This window comes from Melanerpes formicivorus, unplaced genomic scaffold, assembly GCF_026170545.1.
Source record: "Melanerpes formicivorus ecotype bairdi unplaced genomic scaffold, bMelFor1.0.p_v2 SCAF_61, whole genome shotgun sequence".
Taxonomy (NCBI): domain Eukaryota; kingdom Metazoa; phylum Chordata; class Aves; order Piciformes; family Picidae; genus Melanerpes; species Melanerpes formicivorus.
Window position 1 is genome coordinate 4023964 of NW_027142413.1, and position 12910 is coordinate 4036873.

A 12910-nucleotide genomic window follows, 5' to 3' on the forward strand; every position below is an offset into this window, starting at 1 on the left:
TATTGCTGAGAGGCTGGTGCTTGTTACTGCAGAGAAAGAAGTGCTGGGTGTGTTGTGTTGCATCCTCTGTCCAGATGTACTCTAAGATCTCTCTGGGACACTTGGAGACTCACGTTCCTAGAGAGAAAACTCAGCTGTCTTTCTGCTCTGTAAAAATCTGGAAAGTAGCTTTTAGGGTAGACTGTAGGGCACTGGAGCACCACAGTAGGGTGCTTTGCTTCAGGAGGATCAAAGGGTGCATGTGTCTGAGGGGCAGAGACAGCATCGTGGAACCTGCCCATAACGTGCAATGTATGCCTCAAGGGAACCATCACTGTCGAGGGGTCGAACCAAAACAGGGTATGAGGCACGTAGCACGTTCCCCACCGTGGGGCAGCCACCAGCCAGTGGCACAGGGGCTGGGGTAGCTGTAGCTGTTTGTGGGGGACCCTTCCCCCCCGCTTCCCCCCCCTCCCCCCTTTATTTCTCCAGCAGTGATCCCCTTTTGGAGGAGGGGGGGTGTGTACACATTTAGCTGTCAAAGGAATGAGCTGCTGCCTGTGCAGTTTCATTTATTTTCTGCCTTTTTTGGGTGAACCAAAGAAGTGGGGGGATTCTGGGTGGTCTGATTATGCCACATGGTGCAGGGGGATGATGCAGCAGGGGAGCAAGTGGGCGAGGGCTGGGGGCAAATTCCTCAAAATGCTGAAATTCTTGGAGGGGATCACAAAATATTTACACATGTAAGTAGTGGTGTGAGGCAATATGGAGGAAAAAACCTTTTCATATTCAGCTAGAGACTGAAGAACTGTATGAATGTATATGTAAAAAATATTTTGAAATGACCCCCCCCGTATCTCCTCTATTTTATAAAGGCTTTTTGAATAATAAAAGTCACATGGGGGCTTGAAACACAAACAGAGCCTGGGTCTATACAAATGAAAAACATCTTTGCCTGTTGTGTTTTTTCATTTAAATGGGAAAAAAATCTGAAGAGGGCGAAGCTGAGCTACACCCCATGCCAGGGAAGTACTCAGTGCTGCCCCCGCGTGTGTAATGGTCGGCACTGCAGCTGTGCACCAGCATCTGCCGCCCCGGGGGCGCTCAGTGCTGCCATCGCGTGTGTAATGGTCAGCACTGCAGTTGTGCAATGTCATGGGCCACCCCGTCGGTGCTCAGTGCTGCAGCCTAACTACGCTGAAGGCTTGAAATGCCTGAAAATTCTAAGTGGAGAGAGGGGAAGAGGGGGGCAGAGGGACAGTGACTCGAGCGTTGCCATAAACTCAGTGCCTGCGCTCACACCAGTGTGGTAGCGTCTTGAGCGCTGCTACGGATACGGCGCACACGTCGCAGTGAGGCTCTGCCCGCACGTGTGCGCAGGTGGCTTTAAAACGGCGGCCGCTGTGTCGTCCTGGCTGGTGGGATTCGTGGTTCCTCTGCCCTGTCTGCGGTAAGTGTATGCTTCTGCTGCACTTCGGGGTTTTCCTGTAGAAACTCTTGCACTCTGTTTTGGCTCTGTTTGTGGGTGGTGGTGGGCCCCTAGAGCTGGAGGCAGGTTCGTGGTGCTGGGACCGTTTGGATTCTGCGGCGGGGCGCGCCAGGAGGCCTCTGCTCCCAGTAACAGTAAGTGTTCTCTTAGTGTGGCACCTGTGTTCTTTGTGTTCCTCCCAGTAACTCCCAATTCCCTTCTTAGTGCTCCTAATGCCTTCCCGAGTGTCGCAGTGTTCCCATTAACCTTTAGTTCTCCTCCTCAGTGCGGCCCCTGTGTCCTCCCAGTGTCCCAAACTCTCTTCTCGGTGCTCCCATTTCCATCAGATGCTGACTGTGTGGTTCTGAACGGCATCAGCTCCCAGCTCTGTGAGTTAAGTGAGTACTAAAGGAAAACAAAATGCTTATGTAGTAGTGTGTGCAAACCTACTCACAGCTTTACAATGTGAGTAACTGAGTTCTCTTCTTTGCATTTCAGACTGTTTACACATTGACTCCTTGCTTTCCACTTCATTGACCAAGCAAGGAATATGTGCAGCAGCAGCAGGATCAGCACAAGGGCCATGGCTGCCACAGCAAATCCATGAGCATGGATGCCAGCGTGCAGCCTCGCCCTGTAGCCTAGCAGGGGATCTCCTTCTGCTTGGCTTGTGTGGGCTCCAGGTAGGGTTTTATCTCTGTTGGTCAGAAAGGAAAGGCTGAAAAGGAAATTGCTCGGTGCAAGCTTTTCCCTAGGAGCTGAAGTTTCTGTCAGTATAGTCTCTAACAGAGCAGTTAAATGAGTAGAAAGCCTCTGATAGGAATAATGGGGGTGGCAAAGAGACTTCGATTTGTTCCTTTGTGGAACGCTTTTGTTTGTCCCCTGACCCTGGGAGATTCTGACAGGGGCTGTGTTCCTGTAGCACAGGCTGATAGTGAGGCTGTGGGGATGCTACAACTGCAGCAGAGAAGCTGTGTTCCTGTCAGTTCTCCCTCCACCTGGATCGGGATGAAGGTGCAGGCCCTTGCTTTGCAGTTGGGCACTGCTGAGAGTGGCAGCTGGTGCCCAGATTACAGAAGTCTGTCTCTAAGTCTGGTGCTCCCCTACAGAGGAACTAACATTTCTCTGCAGGTCTTCCCCAGGGTTCCTCAGCTGCTCAGAACACCCAGCTCCAGTGCCAGGCTGATGCCACCCTGTTGGTGCCTGCCTAAGAGTGCCAGGTCGTGGAAGTCTCAGTGGGACAGACGCTCCAGTTTCAGAAGCCTGTATTCCATGTTGCAAGGAGGTCATTCTACAGCTGAACACAGGAGCCATGAAGTGCAAACCAAATGATTTCCTGAGCTCATCCGAATCCCAGAGCAGCCCCAGGAAACATGGGAGTAACAAGGGCACCCAGGGATGTACCCCTGGACAGTCCTCTGGGGTTGCGGGTTGGAGGCACAGTACGCAGGATAAGGCAAAAAGGGTAATGGAGGAAGGGCCTAGAGAGAAAAGTAGATTGTGGGAAGGTTGGGCATTTGAAATGAGTGCCCAAGGAGAAGAGAGATCTTAAGGGGTTTTTTTTTAAGCTTAGTTGGATCGGCTCCGGGCGGGCCTGGAGCCGGGGCCATTAGGGTAGGGGCTGCACGTAGAGCAGCCGGAGCTGCGAGTCAGCGTTTGCACCAGCACCTGCGGTAGTGCGGCGGGCGGAGCAGGAGCTGTTGCAGGGAGAGCTGCAATGGCTGAGCCGTGCCCACCAGGGACTGGTAAAGGAGCAGGCCCAGGAGGTGGCCAGGCTCAGGTCGGAGAAGGAGGGTTAGGGGTACTCGTGTTACCAGGGTTCCTAGAGGGGGTGTGGAGAGCGAGTTTTAGGGGCAAAAGGGGAAAGGTTTAAAGTCCCTGTAGCTAAGGATGTTAAATTGCAGATTGAAGCTACAATTGGGCTAGGGTATATCTTAGTACCAAGTGCAAGACGTAACTTTACTAGGGAGAGAGAGTTCAGTTGGACATAAGGGTAGTTCTGGAAGAGGGGCAGATGATGGTCAGAAGAAAATAGGGGGGGGTTAGGTGTAGATAACTTGTTGATCTACGGAGAAGGGGCAACTGGGGTTGGAAGGAGGATTGTGTCTCTTCAAGCCCCAGGGCAAGGATTGTTTGGATTGTGGATAGTCATTTTTTTTTTCTGAAGAATTGGTGGGTGTGCTGTACGGAGTGATAATTCGTGTCAATCAGGGTGCATAGGATCCAGGCCATTCGGTGAGTTTTGCCTGGGTAGGGGTCCTGGCTACGGGGTCCCGGAATTTCACTGTGGGTGGGGATTCCAGGATTCTGGATGGTAGTCAGGTGGTCTTCACAGCCCTGCTTTCGGGCTGTGAAGGGGCAGCGTTGTTTCTACGGTCTGGGGGCTGTGGAGACTGGTCGTCCATGGGGACTGGGCAACCGGCGCTGCGTCCCGGCGTCCCGGTGGTGAGGGGCCCGGTCTCGGGGGTTTGGTATCCTGCGGTCCGGTTTCTGGAGGGGCCGGGGCCGTGGGGGCCCACATCGCGGTGGCGGTCGCGGGTCTGACGTCCTGGTTTCCGGGGTTCCGTCGGTGGGGGACCCGGGTTCAGGAGTTATTCGAATCCTGCGGTCGGTTCCTTAGGGGACTTGAACTGTGAGGGCCCGTGGCGCGGTGGCGGTCGCGGGTCTGACGTCCCGGTTTCTAGGGGGGGACCTCGGTTTGAGGGCCCTGCTTCGGGAAGGTTTTTTTCCGTGGTTTCAGGCCTCCGCAGGAGGGAGGGCAGGGACCTGGGCTGCGGCGGGTGAGGTTTCTTTGCGGTTGGACTTTGCAGGGGATCGGCACAGCGAGGGGGGTCGGTCGTTCGCAGGGAGCCGGCTAGCGGCTCGGAGCCGGCGCTTCAACTGCCGCCGCTCGGTTTTGACCCCCGGGCAGTGATTAGTGATCGGGAGAACGGGACAAAAGCAAGTCATCAGAACTGCCTCCCATCCCCATCTCAGAGAGCGCCTTGGGGATCATATTATAGTATTGGGATGATGAGTTGAGAGAAGGAAAATCAAAGAAAAAAATGGATTAAGCTGAATATGCTGCTGTTTGGATCAGGGCTTCACGCCCTACCCCTGTTCCCCTATTTAAGGACAAAGACAAGGAAAAGGCAGACAGGCTGGTGTGAGAATATGGGAGAGGTAAAATCAGAGTGGGGGGGCCACCAAGAAATCAGAAGTGGCCTAATCAAGATCCTCAGTGGGACCATCAACAGCTTCAGGGGAGACAGAACATGGGACAAGGAATTGAAGCTGTGCCCAGAAATTTTGATAAAGCCTATAGTGAGCATCAGAGGAAGCCTCCTATGGGGTGGATGCTAGGATTAAAGAGAAGTTTGCAGCTCTATTCTGGAATAGATCCCAGCTCTGCAGCTGGGGTGATACTTCTCAGGATGCAGTTTGTGGCAAAACCATGGGCAGATATTAGAAATTGGAAAAGACTGAGGATTGGCACGACAGAGGTTTAGAGGAATTACTACGTGAAGCTCGGAAGGTGTTTGTAAGGAGGGATGTAGAGAAACAGAAGGCAAAAGCTAGAATGTTGGTAACTGCTGTAAGGGTACTGGTGATTATGGATAGAGAGGGAAAAAAAGGTAGAAGTCTTATATGATAAATTAGCCCTCAATAGTAATATTAATGGAGTCCAGAAGACGATGAGTGATTGGATAAATAAAAGAATGTTGATTGATGCTCTGTTTTAAATTTGCCTGACATGGACAAATAATTTGATCTTTTTGTACATCTATATGGGGTGTTGACCCAGGACTGGACTGGAATTAAAAATCCTGTAGGGCATTGTTCCAAGTTATTAGATTCTGTAAGTAGGTGAGGGCCAATTTGCTTATCAGTGACCTTTACTAGTAGAGGAGGCCCAGAAAGCGGCTTTTTGTTTTGTTCTGGTCTCAGATCCCACCTTTGGGATTCCTGATGTATATGGGACTGAAGCTGGGGGTAAAGTGTTAATAACAACTTGGAAAGGAGAGTCACTAATTTCCCCCTGGGAAGGATCTTTTCTTGGTTTTGTTAACAACAGATCCAGCTGTCCGTACTGCAGAACAAGGGTGGACACGTGCTTCCTGAGTAAAAGGAGCACTTCAGGAATGTGCCTCTGAACCTGCCTGACTTGCACCTGTAACACCTCTGGTCTGAAGGCTCTGGAACTAGCGAGACAAACCCACCTTTTGAAACATCTGACATTGTGTGACATCGAATCTGCATTGCAAGAAAATACCAAGGATTTCATTCGGTGTATAAAAGATCCTGGGACTTGATGTCATTGGGGATGGCTAAAGTGTAATGGTAAACTGGCTATTTAGAAAAGTGATGGTAAATTTTTCTGCTGCACTACAACGATGTGCTGAGAGTGTGTGTGGTTATAAATGTATGCTGTTGTAGTTCTAATTTGAAGTGATTAGGACAGAGGATTCATCTGTCTTCTTTGTGTTAAAGTACCAAAAACTGTGTTCGGCTAGTGGGACCACAGGGACTGCAATACAGAAAGGACTGCTGGATCCATCCACTGAATGGACTGAGGTACCCCAAATGGAGGACATAAAGATGAGTTCCAGTATCAGAATAGGAGTGGTAATGGTCCTTGCCTGAAAATATCACAAACTAGAAAGAGGTCGGGGTTCGAAATTGGTACAACCTCCCTGGACAAGGGAAGGAGACACGGTCCGAGCAGAGCATTGGTGGGATTGAAGGAGGCAAGGCCGGGTAGACCTCTGTAATTGCCACAAAGAAGATCTAGAACCATGGCTGTGGGCAGCAACCCCATAGGCCACGTGAGTGGAGTTGCAAGTCAAACCGGACTCCTAATTCCCAGGATTAACCACTCGGAGGGAGAAAGTTGTCACCCAGGTATTGGTATATATAGCATAGCCACTCACTGTGTATGGCACCTATTAAAGTAAAAGAGGAAATACTTTCAGGCAAGGAACATCAGTTGTTATCCCATTCCCTTTTACCAGGAAGTTGAAATTGGGAATCCTTTTGCTTGTTGTAGAATTGTTGCCAAGTTAGGTTATTATGGCTCAAGCCAAATGTAGTAGAAAGAAGGGGAGGGATTGTGAGAAACTGGTTATAATATTTGGCTTTCGCAAGGGGGATTACTGGGGAGCGTGGGGCTGGATCGTTGGGCTGATGGTCTGTATTGTGTGGGGTATTGGGAGGGAAAGGGGAGGTGCCAACAGGTCTAAAGACTGGCCAGGTCAAAAGTGCAGGTTTGGTCTGTCCTGATGGAGAGGGGTGGGAGCGTGCTGGGGAATATATGAATATGTACGCTTTAATATATGAATATGTCTGTTTGCCGTCTCTATCAGCTCACCTCGTGTTGTGGGGGTGCGGCTCTAGCAAGCTCGCTCTGCGCCCAGTGCTGTGTTGCCTTTATTTTATAATAAACTGGTTATAAGTTTTCAGCAGCGAGTTCGTTTCTCACGGTCTCCAGAAGCTTTTCATCAGAGGGAAGTTGCTCATCAGCTTGTCTGCAGGTGAGTGTTTTATAGAATAATAGAATCGTTTGGGTTGGAAAAGGCCTTTCAGATTCCGCAGTCCCAACAGCTCACAAACTGCCAAGTCTCATCCCAATCTCTTTGTCTCTTAAGCATCTGCAGGGATGGGGATTCAACCACTTCCCTGGGGAAACTATTCCAGTCTTTTGAGAAGCTTTCAGTGAAGAAGCTTCTTTAACAGGCAACCTAAACATCCTCTGATACAACTTGAGGCCATTTCCTCACATGGGGGGGGGGGGGGGGACACGACAATGAACACCAGAGTGAGCCCCCCCCGATGCTGGGAGACCCCAAAATCTAAGATCCTGCAATTCCACTGAAGACACCAGATGAAGGGGGGACCATCAAAGGGTTTAAGTGAGGAGAGCAACAGACAGAAGAGATGGGTGATTGCCAGTGCTAAATGCGCTGACTGCAAAGTGGTCTCGGGGCTGTCAGCCCTGGGAGCCCTGCTCGGAGATGCGGAGCTCTGTGTCTCCTGCGCGGCGGCGTTTGGATCAATACATCATTAATATTGTTATTGCCTCCCCGCCTCCGCCTTTGGCCGCAGGGGGCCAGGGTGCTGCTGGGACAGGACAGCTCCAAGGCAGGACAGCCCCAGGCGCGGCAGGGGGCCGGGGGCACAGCCGGGCGGGGGAGGCAGGGGCGGCCCTGCGGTGTGCCGAGCGGCTGCGAGAGCTCTGAGGGACGGGGAAGAGCGCTGGGGGGGCGGCTCGGAGCCGGGGCCGCTGTGAGCACCGCGGCGGGGCCGGGGCCGGGGTCTGTGCGCCCCGGGGCTCCCCGCCCCAGCGCTCTGCCGCACCGCAGCGCTCGGCGCCGGCCGCTGCCCCTCCGGCCCGGGCTCGGTGCGAGACCTGCAAGGGGCAGAGGCGCTCGGCTCTGCCGCCAGAGCTCAACCCCGGCCTGCGGCCGCGGAGTGCGGAGGCGGCGCTGGGGCAGAGCTCCGGCGCTGAGCTCTGGCAAGCACCGCGGAGCGCCCTGAGGCAGGGCCCGGGCAGGTGCGGGAGAGGGAGCGGGGGGGGCTCGAGCAGGGGGGGCCTGGGGCGGCCGAGAGGGACGTTTTAAATTCCCTTCTGTAACTGTGAGGTCTCTCCTGGGCCGCTCAGAACACTACAGATGGAGATACAGTTCATAGAGGGAGCAGCAGGGGTGCCCGAAGGCTCTCTGGGGGGCGCGCCAGCGCCGGCGGAGGAGACTGAGCGCCCTGAGGGGCGGGGCCGGGGGCGGGGCCTGGGCTCCTCCCAGGGCTTCAGCGCGAGAATTCGAGCGGCCAGAGGCGCCCGGCCCGGGCGGGACCGGCCCCGGCCAGAGGCGCCGCTGAACTTGGGAGTCGCTCTCGGAGGGCAGCTGTGGCAGCGCTCCGGCGGATGGACACCTGGTAGGCGCCTCAGGGGGGCTTTGGCGGATCCGCGAGGGACAGGAGCCCAGGTGCGAGCGGGGACAGGGAGGGCTGGCCCGGGGAGACCTGCGGGAGCTTAGAGCCTGAGGCGCTCTCCGGGCAGCTTCAACCGCCCGTCGGTGCAGATGTCCTCAGTGCAATGAACACGAGGGGGGGCTGCCAGGGCGGCCCGGAGGGCATTCCAGCGGCTGGGGGAGTTCCGGCTCTGCGGGGAAGGCTGAGCCGAGGCGCCGGTAGACGGGCTGGGTGCGAGGACGGCTCCCGAAGCGCAGGGGCAGCGCTGGGGCAGCGCGGGGGGTGGCGGAGCGCTGAAGGCAGCGCTGAGGTGCGCGAGAGGGAACGGGGCTGGGCTGGGGCAGAGCTGCAGCAGCTGAAGGGAGGAGTTTGTGTAGGCAGTGTCTGAGGTGCTGTCATCTCCAGCCCGGAACATACACGTGTTTGTATTGGTTTTAATAAAAGGACATTAAGGGTGGCCGGGCTGGGGGGGGCTGTGTCTGTGAGCGCCACAGAAGGCGCCGCGGCGGGGGGGGGGCTGTGGGGTGTTGGGGGCTGTGAGCGCCCTGAGGGTTCCCGCGCGGCGGCTTTCCCGCCCTGCCCGCGCCACAGGCACCAGCGCGCGCTGTTCCCGCGCGGCCGCCGCCTGAGGCAAGGGGAGGCGCCTGGCTGTGGGGACTGTGAGCGCCCGGAGGGTCCCGGCCTCACCTGTGCGCCCTTCCCGCCAGAGGGGCCGGCGCGCGCCGCGCGCCTCAGCAGCTGCCGGGGCGGGAACGGGAAGCGGCCGGGACAGGGCCGGGCCGGGCCGCAGCCTGCAGCTGCGCTGGGGTTGGGGTCTGGGAGGATCCGCTCCTGGGGCAGAGCTGCGGATGCCGGAGGGCAGGGCAGGCAGCGCAGGCGCTTGGGCAGGTTCGTGAGGGCGCAGGGTGAGACCGGCCGGGGGCAGGGGAATCAGCTCGGGGACAATTTCTGTTTCGTTAAAACCTGAGGCACTTCCCTCTGTAGCTCAGCACCTCCTGAGTGTGCCTCTGCTGTTTGCTCCTTCAGGCAGAACGAGGCTCTGCAGGGAGCAGACTCGGGGACAGAGAAGTGACGTTTGGGCAAAGAGACTGAGAGGATCTGTGGGGCAGAAAATGCAAAGAGAGAAAGCCCTGAGGTAAGCAAGAGCAGAGGTGACATCCTGGAGGGAAAACATGGAGGCAGTTTATACAGGATAAAAGCCAAAGCTTTCGGAGGGAAAAGCTGAGGCAATGTGCTGGGGGCAGAGCGGGCATGGAGGGAACCTGAGGCAACCCACAGGGAGAAGGTGAAAATTGTCCTGAGAAAACCTGAGCAAAGAAGAGGGGACACAGGAAGCAGCTTGGAGGGAAGACTTAAGGCAAATATCTGTGAGACAAGATACAGAAATGAACAGGAAAGTTAACCTATGGGAGACAAAAACGAGGATTTGAGAGGGAAAATCACAGCTTATTTAGGAGGGAGAGTGAGGGGGAGGAAAGGCATGGGAGGGAAGAGCTGAGGAAAGGTGGAAGGAGGAAAGGGGATGTTTGGGAGGGAAACAGAGGCCATTTTGGACGGGAGGAAGGGAAATTATGCCTGGAATTGAGAAGGAAATCTGTAGGGCAGAGAATGAAAATGTTGAAAATAGAAGCTATGATAATGCAAGGAGAGAAAGGACATTTTAAACAGAAAAACCCTGTAGTGATTGAGGAGCAGTGATACCTTTTCCCCTTGGGCGGGGAGGAATTGGCACTGCTGAGGCCTAACTCTGTCCTCCTTCCTCAGAGGCAGCTGGCACAGAGCCCCACTATGCAGCGGCGAGGCAAGGTGTGGGGGGGCGAAAGGAGCTGAGAAGAGGAGGAGCACCGGGCTGCACAGCTGGACATGGGCAAGGCGCCCTGGGCAATGAGACCTCCCTCTCAATTTGGCTGTGGTAACACAAGATCTTTGCCAGCACCGTTAGGGTGCCCTGGTTGGCTTTGTGCTGGGCGACCTCCCTGTAAGCAGGGCTCGGTCTTTGCTTTTGCTGTTGTAGGCGTTTTGCCACCTAGCTCCTTGGCTGCACGGAGACTGGCAACCCTGTAAGGAGGGTCCGAGCCGGCGTCTCGGCCCGTATGGGGGGAAGTGTAGCTGCCTGGACCCCAGCCCCCCCTGTAAGCAGGGGAGGGCCCTTTAAACAGTTTCTCGGCTGCTGGCGGCCTGGCCAGCGTGACGCCCTGTACTTGGGGCATGTCACAAGGATTGGCATCCTGAGGCCCCTCTACCTGCATGCATCCCCGGGGGGGCCAGGTCTGACCCTCTGCTCTCCTGCTCGGGGTTAAGGATGCCTGCCCCACCAGTGGCTGCCCAGAGCTTGCTCCCTCTCTTGGGAAGGGCTGTGTGTGTGGCCCCTCTTGCCTCTGTGTGCCTGAGTCTGCTTGTCCTTTAGGTCCCTTAGAAAAGGCTGTAGCTTAGCTTAGGCTTCCCAGGAGGGAAAGAGGGGCTCTGGGCGGTTCCACGGCAGTCTCCTTGGAGGCCTCGAGTGGGGTGGGAGCTCGGCTTGCCCCTCCTTTGATTGGATGGACGCAGCGAAGCCGCTTAAGTCGTCTTGCGGCAAGGTGACCCCCCTGTAGTTCAGGGCCTGGGTCTCTGCCTTCATGGCAGCCTGTTCCCTTGGCACCCTGTCAGCTTAACAGCCCCGCACTCGGGGCCTGTGTGACGAGTTATGGAGCCTTCTGTGCCGTTCTGTCCCCTTCTGTCCCCAGCAGCAGCCCCAGGTCCCTGTAAGCAGGGCTGGGGAGGCTGCTTTTGGCAGCTAACAGGAACAAACCCTTAGAGGGTTGAGGTCAGTCCCTGGGCTCCTGAAGAGGTGGTGTTGTGCTGCAGCCAGGAGGGCCGGCCCGTAAGTGGGCGCAGGCCAGAGCCCGTGGCTCTCCGTGGGGCTTTTTGGGAGTGCCGGGCCGAGAGCGACCGCCCTGTAGGCAGGGAAGTGTGTTGCCGGTGTCCGGCGGGAGGTTCAAGGAGGGACCCCCCCTGTAATCAGGGCGGGTAGATCTGGTCCCGGCCTTTCAGAGGCATGGGGCCAGGGAGTGTGTGGGGCTTATCTTAGCGTGTTGTTCCCCCCCGCCCCACCCCGTCTTCGGGGCTGGGGCCACAGCCCCCCGGCCTTTGGCCGTGATGCCCCACTGCCTGGCTGCTGTCTTCCTGTAGCTGCGGGGCCAGGCCAAGCTCTCAGCTCCCTGGGTTTCGACCCGCCCGTAAGAGGGGTCGGGGTCCGAGTGCCTTTGCGCTCAGCTGGCAGCCTGTGTGGGGCACCCCCCCCGGCTAGCGGGGTGTGGGTCAAGATGCCCCTGAAGCGGAGAGAAGGAGCCTCCGTGGGCCTTTTGGGACCAGGGCCGCCCTGTAAGTCAGGGCCCGGTCAGTGCCCTGGCATCCCGGGCGCTTTGAAATGCCAGCGGCGGCTCCAGCCCCCTGTAAGCAGGGTCGTGCAGCCGCTCTGGCCGCTGCGTTGCATGCCCAGCTCCATTGCCCAGGGCGTCTGCTGCGGCGCCCGTCTGCGGTCCCGACCGGAAGTGTGCCGTGCGCCGCTTGGGTGAGTCGAGCGAAAGCGGGAAGACTTTGCAGAGCTGGGGGTGTCTGCGGGCGGGTAGCTGGCCGGGGGGTGCCCATGGGGAGCTGCCTGCGGGGCTGGAGGCTTCCCTCTTTCCCTCGGGCGGGGAGCAACTGGCACTACTGAGGCCTAACTCTGTCCTCCTTCCTTGGCAGTGGCTGGCACAGAAGGAAGAAGAGGCCCGCTGCGGAGCGGCGAGGCAACATACGGCGGAGGCAAGAGGCGGCGAGGCAACATACGGCGGAGGCAAGAGGCGGCGAGGCAACATACGGCGGAGGCAAGAGGCGGCGAGGCAAGAGGAGCGGCGTCCGGCTGAAGAGCGGGACAGGAGAAAGGCGCCCTGGGCAATGAGACCTCCCTCTCAATTTGGCTGTGGTAACACAAGATCTTTGCCAGCACCGTTAGGGTGCCCTGGTTGGCTTTGTGCTGGGCGACCTCCCTGTAAGCAGGGCTCGGTCTTTGCTTTTGCTGTTGTAGGCGTTTTGCCACCTAGCTCCTTGGCTGCACGGAGACTGGCAACCCTGTAAGGAGGGTCCGAGCCGGCGTCTCGGCCCGTATGGGGGGAAGTGTAGCTGCCTGGACCCCAGCCCCCCCTGTAAGCAGGGGAGGGCCCTTTAAACAGTTTCTCGGCTGCTGGCGGCCTGGCCAGCGTGACGCCCTGTACTTGGGGCATGTCACAAGGATTGGCATCCTGAGGCCCCTCTACCTGCATGCATCCCCGGGGGGGCCAGGTCTGACCCTCTGCTCTCCTGCTCGGGGTTAAGGATGCCTGCCCCACCAGTGGCTGCCCAGAGCTTGCTCCCTCTCTTGGGAAGGGCTGTGTGTGTGGCCCCTCTTGCCTCTGTGTGCCTGAGTCTGCTTGTCCTTTAGGTCCCTTAGAAAAGGCTGTAGCTTAGCTTAGGCTTCCCAGGAGGGAAAGAGGGGCTCTGGGCGGTTCCACGGCAGTCTCC

The 12910-nt window shown here is 56.9% G+C and overlaps 1 long non-coding RNA gene across 2 annotated transcripts; it reads left to right on the forward strand.

Annotated features, from left to right (window-relative positions):
* Positions 1–4111: 4111 nt before the first annotated feature.
* LOC137453081 (uncharacterized) lies at positions 4112–10235 on the forward strand. Of its 2 annotated transcripts, none has more exons than XR_010990245.1 (3): positions 4112–6957; positions 9419–9527; positions 10157–10235. It is a non-coding gene; the product is annotated as an uncharacterized lncRNA (long non-coding RNA). The 2 variants fall into 2 exon arrangements; XR_010990244.1 differs by lacking the exon at positions 4112–6957 and adding an exon at positions 8340–8406.
* The last annotated feature ends 2675 nt before the right edge of the window (positions 10236–12910 follow it).